Source organism: Gossypium raimondii, chromosome 13 (genome assembly GCF_025698545.1).
Source record: "Gossypium raimondii isolate GPD5lz chromosome 13, ASM2569854v1, whole genome shotgun sequence".
Classification (NCBI taxonomy): Eukaryota; Viridiplantae; Streptophyta; class Magnoliopsida; order Malvales; family Malvaceae; genus Gossypium; species Gossypium raimondii.
The window spans coordinates 17,517,866-17,530,108 of NC_068577.1; the positions used below are offsets into that span (position 1 = coordinate 17,517,866).

Below are 12,243 nucleotides of genomic sequence, written 5' to 3' on the forward strand. Positions count from 1 at the left end.
AGACGAGAATTGCAAGATATGGCTAGGAATGGGAATGATCCTAGTATGGACGATCCATTACATCCGAATGTTCATGACATTAATCTTCTTATTCATTATGTGATAGCTGATCGAGATAGGCCAATTCATCGGCATGTTGTTCCAATTCTGGATCACTTGAATCCAAGGATAGTCAGACCACACATACAAGCCCAGCATTTCAAGTTGAAACCAGTAATGTTTTAAATGTTACAAACAGTAGGACAATTCAGTGGATTGTCTCTTGAAGATCCAAGACAGCATTTAAGACTTTTCCTAGAAGTCTATGATTCGTTTAGACAACAGGGTGTTCCTGACGGCGCCTTGAGGCTTAAATTATTTTCGTACTCCTTAAGAGACCGTGCCAGAGCAGGGTTGAATGCTTTGTCGTCAAGGATAGTAGCATCTTGGAATGATCTTTGCCAAAGGTTTATGCTACGATATAATCCGCCAAACATGAATGCCAAATTGAGAAATGATACCACATCTTTTCGGCAATCATAAGATGAAACATTATACGAAGCTTAGGAAAGATTTAAGGAATTAATTCGGAAATGTCTGATGCATGGATTCAAACAGTGGGCTCAGTTGGAAATATTTTATAATGGATTGAATGTTCATACAAGGATGGTAGTTGATGTTTCTGCTAATTTTACATTGCTGGATAAATCCTATAACGAAGCGTTTGAGATTTTGGAGCGAATCACCAATAATGATCATCAGTACCCTACTACTCGAGTTGGGACAGGTAAGGGAGCTACTGGTACCATGGAGCTCGATGCAATCGCTTTATTAATAGCTCAAGTATCATCTTTAGCTAATATGATCACGACGATGAAGAAACCAACTACAGTTCAAGAGATGAAATTAACCGAGCTATCGTGTGTATATTATGGTAAAGACCATGTTTTTTACGAATGTCCACCAAATCCAGTATCGGTAAATTACATGGGTAATTTCAATTGGAGTAATAACCCCTAATCCAACACCTATAATCCAGGTTGGAAGCAACATCCAAATTTCAGTTGGAATAATCAAAGAGTGGGGAATTCCAAGAATGCTGTGAGATAGAATGCCACCAGTGCACAATCATGTTATAATCAACCTGTGTCACGGAAAAATGTTCAACAAGGTTTAACATCATGTTCTTCATCTACTGAAGCTCTGCTAAAAGAATATATGGCCAAGAATGACACCGTAATCTAGAGTCAAACTGCATCCCTCCGAGCTCCTGAGAACCAAGTAGGACAAATCACAAATGCTTTAAATTCGACACCACAAGGAGCATTGCCAAGTGATATTGAAATTTCAAGATAAAAAGGGAAAAAGCATTGCAAGAAATCACTCTTAAAAGTGGAACTCAACTGAATGAAGTGGTTAAAGATGTTATTGCAAATGAGGATATTTGAGATCTCCAGCATAAAAAAATTCAGAACTATATGAAAAGCCTCCTACAATTGAAAGGGCTAAATAAAAGAATGTTGCTGCAGAATCAGACCATGTTGTGAATAAAAATGTTGTAGAAAAACAATATTAGCCACCTAAAGAAAGGTCACCTCCACATTTTCCTCAACGATTCCAGAATTCCAAGCAAGATTTTCAATTCATGAAATTTTTTGATGTCTTGAAGCAACTCCATATCAACATACCATTAGTAGAAGCTTTGGAGCAAATGCCCAATTCTATAAAATTCATGAAAGATATATTGTCAAGGAAGTGACGATTGGGAGAATTCAAAAATGTTGCTCTGACTAAAGGGTGCACAGCGATGCTAATAAAGAAATTGCCTTCAAAGTTGAAAGACCTGGGGGGTTTGACTATCCCTTGTTCAATTAGAAATCATTATGTTGGTAAGGCATTATGTAATTTAAGAGCAAGCATAAAATTAATCCCTGTGTTTGTCTTTAGGAAAATGGGAATCGGGAAGGCAAGATCCACAATAGTTATGCTACAGCTAGCTGATCAATCTTACGCACATTTAGAAGGTAAAATTGAAGATGTGTTAGTAAGAGTAGATAAGTTTATATTTCTAGCCAATTTCATTATTTTAGAATGTAAAGCTGGCAAAGATGTGTCGATTATTCTTGGAAGACCTTTTCTTGCTATAGGCAGAACTCTTATTGATGTACAAAATGGTGAATTAACCATGAGGGTAAGTAATCAATAAATCACTTTCAATGTATTCGATGCCTTGAAATTTTTTATGAGATTGAGGAATGACGTGCCATTGGGTTAACAGAAATAGCAGTGGATGAGGAGTTTGCAAAATTTTGCCATAGCAAGTCTAATGAGAAAAAAAGTTCACCTGAAATGGGTGAAGCAGAAATTTTTGAAGACCTTGGTCAACTTATGGACACCAAGCAACTTGTGGAGAGACCAAGGAGGAAGATTGAATCATTTCATGTATACAATCGTTCTTTCAAACTTTCTAAACCTTCTATAGAGGAACCTCATATATTGGATTTAAAGCCTCTACCATTGCATTTAAAGTACACCTATTTGGGAGACAACAACACTTTGCCATTAGTTATCTCTACAGAGTTGACACCTGATCATGAGACCATTTTGTTAGATGTTCTCTAACGATCCAAGAAGATATTAGGATGGACAATTGTTGACATAAAGGGAATCAACCCTGCTATCTGCATTCATAAAATTTTGCTGGAGGATTTCATAGCACTTCTATTGAATAGCAGGGAAGGTTGAACCCCATCATGAAGGAAGTTGTTGAAAAGGAGATTATCAAATGGTTTGATGTTGGGATTATATACCCTATTTCTGATAGCTTTTGGGTGAGTCCTATACAATGTGTACCCAAGAAAGGAGGTGTCACAGTGGTTAGCAATGATAACAACAAGCTCATATCAACTCGTACTATTACGAGATGTAGAGTATACATGGTCTATCGCAAGCTTAACAAGGCAACTCAGAAGGACCATTTTCCCTTACCTTTCATCGATCAAATGTTGGATAAATTAGCTGGGAATACCTTCTACTATATCCTGGATGGTTATTCAGGGTATAACCAGATCGCCATATATCCTAATAACCAAGACAATACCACTTTCACCTGTCCATATGGAACTTTTGTGTTTAGACGAATGCCATTCAAGTTGTGTCATACCCCAGCAATGTTTCAGCATTGTATGATAGCAATTTTCTTTGACATTGTGGAAAATTTTCTTAAAGTCTTCATGGATGATTTTTCTGTGTTTGGCAATTCTTTTGAGGGCTGCTTGAAAATTTTAGAGCTAGTTCTTTGTCATTTTGAAGAAACAAATCTAGTCTTAAATAGAGAAAAATGCCGCTTCATGGTTCGTGAAGGAATTGTTTTGGGACATAAAGTATCACAGCAAGGGATTGCAGTTGAAAAAGCAAAAATCGATATGATAGATAAATTGCCACCTCCCACCAATGTAAAAGGTATCCAAAGTTTCATAGGCCATGCAGGGTTTTATAGAAGATTTATTAAGGATTTCTCGAAGATATCCAAACCCCTGTGTGCATTGCTAAAGCACAATAGACCCTTCAATCTTGATGAACCTTCTTTGCGAGCTTTCGAAAAATTAAAGCAACTAGTAATAGAACCTATTGTGATAGCTCCAGACTGGACACTACGATTTAAACTTATGTGTGACACCAGTAACTTTGTTGTAGGTGCATTTTTGGGGCAAAAGAAGGACAAGGTATTTTATGCTATGTACTATGCAAGCAAGACCCTAACCGACATGCAGCTCAATTATACCACCACTGAAAAAGAGTTATTGGTTGTGGCATTCACGTTCGATAAATTTAGATCTTATCTAGTTGGTACCAAGGTCACAGTCTACATAAACCACTCTGCTATCAAGTATTTAGTGACCAAGAAAGATGCCAAGCCAAGGTTGATCCGGTGGATACTGTTACTGCAGGAATTTGATTTAGAAATCAGAGATAAAAAGGGACTGAGAATCAATTGGTTAATCACTTGTCACGATTAGAAGCTAGACTTGAATATAGAAATGCTCAACTTATTAAGGAAGATTTTCTAGACGAGCAACTGCGGGTTGCCACGACATTACCTTGGTAGGCCGATATTGTGAATTTCTTAATGAATCGGTTGATGCTCCCCAATTTCACTAGCCATAGAAGACAGAAATTTCTTCATGATGCTAAGCATTACTACTGGTATGAGCCTTTCCTATTCAAGCATTGTGCTGACCAGATTATTCAAAAATGTGTTCCTGATGATGAGATTCATAGCATCCTGCAATATTGTCACGCCGCTCTTTACGAAGGACATTTTAGCGGAACGAGAACTCCTTCTAAGGTTCTCCAATCTAGCTTTTATTGGCCGAGTCTATTCAAATACATTCATGCATTCTTTCAGTCATGTGATAGTCATCAAAACATGGGTAATTTATCTAGGCGACATGAAATGCCACTGCAAAATATCCTGGATATTGAGTTGTTTGATGTATGGGGACTAGATTTTATGGGTCCATTCCCCCCTTCCTCAATTAACTTATACATACTTGTGGCAATAGATTATGTCTCAAAGTGGGTTGAATTTGTAGCTCTACCTACTAATAATGCCAAGTTAGTGATGAAATTCTTGCACAAAAATATCTTCACAAGATTTGGTACACCTCGTGAAATTATCAGTGATGAAGGCTCTCATTTTGATTACAAATTAGTTGCTAATGCCTTGCATAGGTATTGGGTGAAACACAAGATTGCCATGGCATATCACCCCAGAAAAATGGACATAACGAAATTTCTAACTAAGAAATTAAGCAGATCCTGGAAAAAGTGGTGAATCCAACTTGCAAGGACTAGTCATCCAGACTAGATGAAGCTTTGTGGGCTTATCGCACTGCATTTTTAAACACCATTGAGGATGTCACCTTTTAAGCTTGTTTATGGGAAGCCATGTCACCTACCCATTAAGTTGGAGCATAAAGCATTTTAGGCCATTAAGAAGCTGAATATGGAGTGGATCGCTATTGGCCATAAAAGGTAATTAGATTTGAATGAAATGGAAGAATTCTGAGCCAAAGCATATGAGAAGCTAGATTGTACAAGGAGAAGACCGAGCGCTGGCATGACAACATTATCATGCCACGGTAATTTGAACCAGGACAACAGATGTTGTTGTTCAACTCTATGCTCAAATTATTTCCTGGAAATTAAAATCTCGTTGGTCAGAACCTTTTGAAGTTGCCTACGTATACCCTCATGGTGTTGTGGATTTCAAAGATATAAGGACTAGGACTACATTCAAAGTAAATTGACAACGCTTGAAGCATTACTAGGGCACTCCTGTGACTCGAAATAAACAGTCCATTGATCTTTGAGATGTTTAACTTATGCATCTTGATAGTTATTTTTGCTTTATTTTTCTCGAATTTAAATTTTTATTAGTTCTTTCATTTGCTTAGTTTAATAAATTTTGTTCCTTTTGTTTTGTAGGTATATTTGTTTTCTTGCTGAAAGAAGAGGGTCGGGCTTCATAAATTACTCGTTAATCTATTGGAATTTCCCTACTATTTACCCTCTAAAAATATTTTTACTTTCCTTTCGATTTTGAATAAAACCATAATCAGGTCATCATTACCACTCATCCACTCGCCCAGGTCACACCATTACTTTGCCGTCATTTTAGTTTTCTTTTACCCTAATTGTTTCAATTAACCTAAGTTTTCTTGCTCTCCAAACTTAATTATAGTTCTGTAAGTTTCCATCTTTTCCGTCTACCATTTACTCTAGCTTCTCCTAATGGCCAAATGTTTTACTCTGCAACCATCTGCTATGCCACAACGCATCCTTTTCAACCAAGCAACATAAGATCGATACACGCACAATATCTCCAAGCGTTCTTTTTACTTGAAAAAAGGCTTCCTTTTTCAAGACGAACCCTTTATGGGCTATGAAAAGTCTACTTCTTTTGTGGTAGAACAGCATGGATGGCATATTTTCTACTTACATCTAGAAGATGTTTTGACAAAGGTGGTTTGTGAGTTCTACGCTAACCTTACTTCTCCCAACAATGCTTTTATTTTTGTGCGGGGAGCTGTTTCTATTTCATGAAGATACCATCAATACGTAGTACGACCTTTCTACTGTTCAAGATAAGCATAACCAGTTTGCTGCTACAATCACTGCTGATGGTCTAACCCAGGTTCTTCAAGACTTGTTTATAGTAAGTACTAAGTGGACAGTGTCAATACAAGACAGTTACACCATGGAGAGGCCTCTTTGAAACCCAAATATAGGGTTTGGTACCACTTCCTTAAGACACGCCTAATTTCTTCAACTCATAACTCCACGATTTCTAAGGAGTGGATGTTGCTGCTCCATTCCATCATAAAATGGAGGAAGATAAATGTGGGAAAAATCATATTCAAAGATTTCCACCGGTGCGCCCAGAAGAATGCAGAAAGCCTTAATTTTCCCTCTCTCATCATCGCATTGTGCCAGCGTGTGAATGTCTCTGTCCAGGCCAATGAAGATGTCACCCCAAACAAACGGGTCATTACAGCAAAAATTGTTGCAAACATTTCAAGGGAGGATTTTCTGTGGCACCAACATCCTGGTTCTGCCACTACCTCTTCTATCCCAATATGTGTCACAGCACCAGCCACTACTACTAACATCATCTTTGAATAGCAAATCTTCGACTCCTTCAAGAAGTTACACAAGCAGCTCAGCCTATTTGAGACTCAACAACTGCAGATTGCTATAGACTTAGCACGGGCACAAGAAAAAGTGGTCATATTCTGGGCCTATGTGGAAAGGAGAGACGCTGCCAAAAAGAGGTTCCTTTAAAAGAACTTCACCAAGCCTATACCTACATTTCCTAACTTTCCCAATGAGTTGCATTCAGATGAAGAGGAACGGGAAGGTGAAGTAGAGGTCGGTGTGACAGACTCTATCCCCACACACCCTACTACTGAAAGACAAGAAGCAGAGGAACTTGCAAAAGAAAAAAAACTGAAACAGTTAGTATTAAGACTGATAATGAGGAAGGAATAGAAGCAACTCCAACTCCTACACCACAAATGTATAGCAGTACTACTGTCCCACCTCCATCGACTGGATCTATGTTTGCACAAGATCAGGAGATCAATCAGCTCATTGATAACCTCACCAAATCTAGTGATCAAAAGGAGGAAGTGCCACTCAATGCGTTGAAATGAAAGTTTTGCTACAAGCATGTTGCACGCAAATCCACCCGCACAAATTAAAGTCACAACGAAAAATTAGCTATAAGCATTTAAACTATTAATGCATTCATAATTTTTTTCATACCCTTTCCTTTATATATATGGTTTTGCCTTTATGATTCTTGTCTGTTCATGCATGGTGGACAATGCATCCCTTAGGTTCGGGGGTGTGTTGTGCATGTAAGATGCATTAGATATTTAGTTAAGTATGTTCATTTTAGTATTTTTGTTCATTTTGTCATTCATTCCGCTTTGACACATAATTGCCAAGAACAGTTTAGACTGTGATGAGTATTTATTTGTCTATGATGTTCGATGAGGAGATTAATTCTTCAATAAATCTAGAAAATTGTGATAGTGGATCATGTTATTTTAGCTTAGGATAGTTGATTGAAAATTGATATCTAAAAATACAATACCCTAACTCCTATTGTAATTGGTTTATAGTAAGTTTCTTTTAATAAACTTAGAGATTCTTGAAGCTAAACTCAGTAAAATGGCAATACTCAATGACGAATAAAATTGCAAAGTTTAAGTAAAATTTGGAGAAAAATCAAAGAAATTCCATGAAACACCCCAACACTCCAATGCTTGAAATTATCAAATAGGTCAGCAAAATTTTGCTTGCTCCATTGTGTTGTTGATTAGAAAAGCAGGTTTAAGTAAGAGTGTGTAAATAATAATAATAATAATAATAATAATAACAATAACAATAAAATAGTTTAGGGGCACTTCACTGTAGTAATAGGCTAAGTAACTAAAGAGGTAGTTGTTTTCTCCATCCAACTTCTAAGTTAAAAGCCTTGGCTTCATGAGCAAATCGCATTCAAATTATGACATGATTGAGTAGTCGGCAATTCGGTGTATGCTCCACTGTGATTGTCGAGTCAAAAAAACTATGTGATGAGATGAATCCCCTAGCTGAAAAATTTATAATAAATAGATATTATATATTAAAGTATACAAGATGCCAAGTTTAAAAAAGAAAACTGAATTTGGTTAAAAGATGAACTAAGTAATTTAGGAGACATTATAGTCAAAATTGCATAAAAACTTAGATTTTTTATTTTTAGGGCAATATTTTGTGCACTATCTTTACTAAATAAGCTTCTAAATCTTGAAAAAAGGTAATAATTATGTTGCTATGCCAATTGTTGCATTTACGCATATTTTGCTTGAGGGTAAGTAATAACTCCTGTTTTTACTGTGATAACTCTTGAAAAGAGTTATATTTTAGGCCTTTAGACTTTGTTAATTGCTTCTACTTAGGTGAATTTAGTTTCATTTTAGGGTATTATATTAGTTTATTTTTAGAACATTGCATAATAGAGCTTGGATTAGACTTAAATATTATTATATGTTAATTTTACTTGTGGGTGGAAATGATTTGTTTGTTGTTTGAGTGGCAGGTGCAGAATGAGGAAAAGGTAGTAAAGGAGTGAAGTTTTGTCATGGCAAAAGGTTGGTCAGTTTGCCAACACTAATGCCATGGCAATGCCACTAAGACACCGAGTCAGCACTCAACGTGTACTAGCCCCAGCTGTATTTTTACTAGAAAATCTACCTAAAAAAAGGATGTGAAAAAGCATGGGCTAAGGGACCTATTAGAAGAAAAAAAATATAAAAAGGAAAGGAAAGAACTCTGAAAGAGGGCAAATTTTGGAGAGTCTTTTCAAGGGAAAGATCCTGAGAAAAAACAAGGGTAGAAGTAGTGGCTGAGAAGCAGAGTAGAACACAAGGGAAAAAAGAAGGCAGTCAACTTGGTCATTGCAATACATTGCACCACTAAAGTTGAGGCTGGATCGGCGAAAGCTTCCTGAAGTTTTTTTTTTATTTTCCTAAATTACTTCTTTGTGAAATTAATTTTTGAATATGTTAAATGATATTTTGAATTCTGCTTTGATTAACCAACCTATGAGTTAAATCTCATCGGGTTGGGATTTAAAAGGGTCTGCTTCTTTTGAGAGCAAGACCTAAGGATACCTCACCAAGGAAATACATGTCTGTAGACCTCAAATATGATCCCCAGTACTGATTACTCTTCACTTTGTATGAATGATGCTCTATGTCTAGAGATTGCTCTGGGCATTCCGTCAAGCACCCACTCATATCAATCAATTTTAATCCAACTAACCTAACCTTTTCAAAATTAGATTATGTTTATAAACATATTGTGCATTCATCTATGTCTATAAACATATGTCTATAGACATAGAGCAACGTTCGTACAGAGTGAAGAGTAATCAATACTAGGAATCACATCTGAGGTCTATAGACATATATTTCCTTAGGTAAGGTACCCTTAGGTCTTGCTCTTGAAAGAGGTAGACCCTTTTAAATCCATTATGAGTAGTAAATTGATTAAGAATTTTCAAATACGTTATTGGTTTATAAGGGTAGAGTCCTAGTAATCCCAGCTTTTCCATTCAATAGCTTAGACCCTCTCACTTTTGTCTTGGTATCATTACCATAGCATATTTTTAAATATTCTTTTGTTTACATATTGCGCATATCACCATTACTTTGATTACCATTGCATTTCTGTCATTATTTTGCCTTACTGTAATCCATATACTTCATAACAGCTACTTAACCAAGTTAACCCTATCTGATCCCTGTTGAGACGATCTTACTTGTCATTGTATTACTTTATTCGACGTGTATACTTACACACTTGCACTTTATATTTACACGCAACATTTAGCCCTTAACAAAGCTAAAATGGAACAATCACAATGTAAAGTCATGCGAATGTTTATCGTTCTCAAAGAAAATAGAGACTTCTGACTCAAAGCATCAGCCACTACATTCGCTTTACTTGGATGATAATCGATAACCAAGTCATAGTCTTTCAACAACTCTAGCCATCGACATTATCGTAGATTTAGTTTTTTCTATGTCATCAAATACTTCAAGCTTTTGTGATCGATGAAAATGTTGCATTTCCCACCATATAAATAATATTCCCAGATTTTCAATGCAAACGCAACCGCAACCAATTCTAGGTCATGAGTAGGATAATTCTTTTCGTGTAGTTTAAGCTATCATGAAGCATAAGCTGTAACCTTTCCGTCCTACATCAATACACAATATAAATCGTTAATCAAATCATTGCTATAAACAAAAAATTCTTTTTCGGATTCAAGCTGAGTCAATACTAAAGCTTCTATCAACATGGTTTTCAGCTGCTCCAAACTTTGCTAACACCTTTCAAACCAGACAAAGTTGACATCTTTCTGTAACAACTTCGTTAACGGTAATGCTGTCATCGAAAAACCTTTAATGAACCGTCGATAATACCCGGCTAAACCCAAAATGCTACATACCTCAAAAATAATTCCCGAAGACTTCCAATTCATAATTGCAAAAATTTTATTCGAATCAACACGAATACCATCAGTCGATATTACATGTCTCATAAATATAACTTCTCACAGCCAGAACTCAGATTTACTGAATTTTGCGTATAATTGTTTTTCTCGTAGAGTTTGCAAAACTATTCTCAGATGTTGATGATGTTCAGTTTCATTCTTCGAATATATTAATATGTCATCGATAAATGGAACAACAAATCTATCCAAATACAACTGAAATATCTGATTCACCAAATCCATAAATGCAGTTGGGGCATTAGTTAAACCAAACGACATTACAAGACACTCGTAGTGTTCGTAACTAGTCCTGAAGGTAGTTTTTGAAACAATGGTTTCTTTAACTTGAGGCTAATAGTAACCCGATCTGATATCAATCTTCGAGAATACAGCAGCTCCTTTCAACTGGTCAAACAAATCATCAATATGAGACAACGAATATTTTTTCTTTATGGTAACCTTATTCAGTTTTCTGTAATCAATACACAATCTCTTCGATCCATCTTTATTTTTCACAAATAGAACCAGAGCACCCCAAGGCAAAATGCTCGGTCGGATAAACCCTCGATCTAATAATTCCTGTAACTATGCTATCAACTCTTTCAATTCAGTCGGAGCCATTTGATATGGAGCAATTGAAATTGGAGCAGTTTTAAGTGCCACTTCAATTACAAATTCTATCTCTCTGACTGGTGGTAACCTTAAGAATTCTTCTAGAAATACATCAGTAAATTCATTAACTGTTGGTACCTGATCAATTTTTCATTTCAAAGTTTTGGTATCTAAGACATAAGCAAGGTACGATAGACAACCCTTTTTGATCATTTCCTGGTCTGATAACGCTGATATGATATTGGTCACACAATTTATTATTTAAGTCTCAACATTAATAGATTCACCATTCTCACATTTCAATGCAATCCATTTCTATCTATAATTAACCACTGCGTCATATTCATTCAACCAATGTATGCTGAGAATAACATCATTTGTAACACCCCAAAATAGGGCTTAAAAGTTTTAGGGGTATTTTAAGGATTTTAGCCTTAGACTGTTCGGAATTTTGCGACATGGTTTATCGAAAATGTTTTTTACTATGGTTTTTAGAAAATTCAATCAATTTCTGAAATTGAATTTTAAATACCTTTAATTTTGAAAAAAGAACTTATTTGTAACAGAGCCAAAACTTAGAGTTTTTAAGAAGCAATTAAACCAAATTTTAAAATTCAACCTAATTAACCCTCACCTAAAATTTTATTCACGTAAAAGCTTCCCCTTTGTTTTGTGTTTGCTGTCCCTTTGCTATCCCAACTCTTCCAAACTATTTTAAATTCCAACTCTTAATCCCTTTTGATTTCTATCATCCTTTAAGCTATAAACCTCCATTGAAACCAAGAAAAAACACCAAAAACACCATAGTTTTCCCTATTATAAAGCTTTCGGGTCTTTTGGGGTTTTGAGCAAACACTCAATTTGTCTTCACCTAAGGTAACGGTTTAACACCTAAATATTTTTAAATTTTATTTAGTTTTTAAAACTAAATTTTTAGCCATTAAATCGCATATTTTTAATAAAAGTCAAAAATTGGGTCGTCAATAGTGAATTTCGAGATTTTGGGTAAAAATGTGGTTTCAAAGTGTTTTTAAATT

The 12,243-nt window shown here is 35.8% G+C and overlaps 1 non-coding gene across 1 annotated transcript; it reads right to left on the reverse strand.

The window, feature by feature from the left end:
- Positions 1-483: 483 nt before the first annotated feature.
- On the reverse strand, positions 484-590 carry LOC128036417 (small nucleolar RNA R71). The gene has a single exon (XR_008193214.1). It is a non-coding gene; the product is annotated as a small nucleolar RNA R71 (small nucleolar RNA).
- Positions 591-12,243: the final 11,653 nt, after the last annotated feature.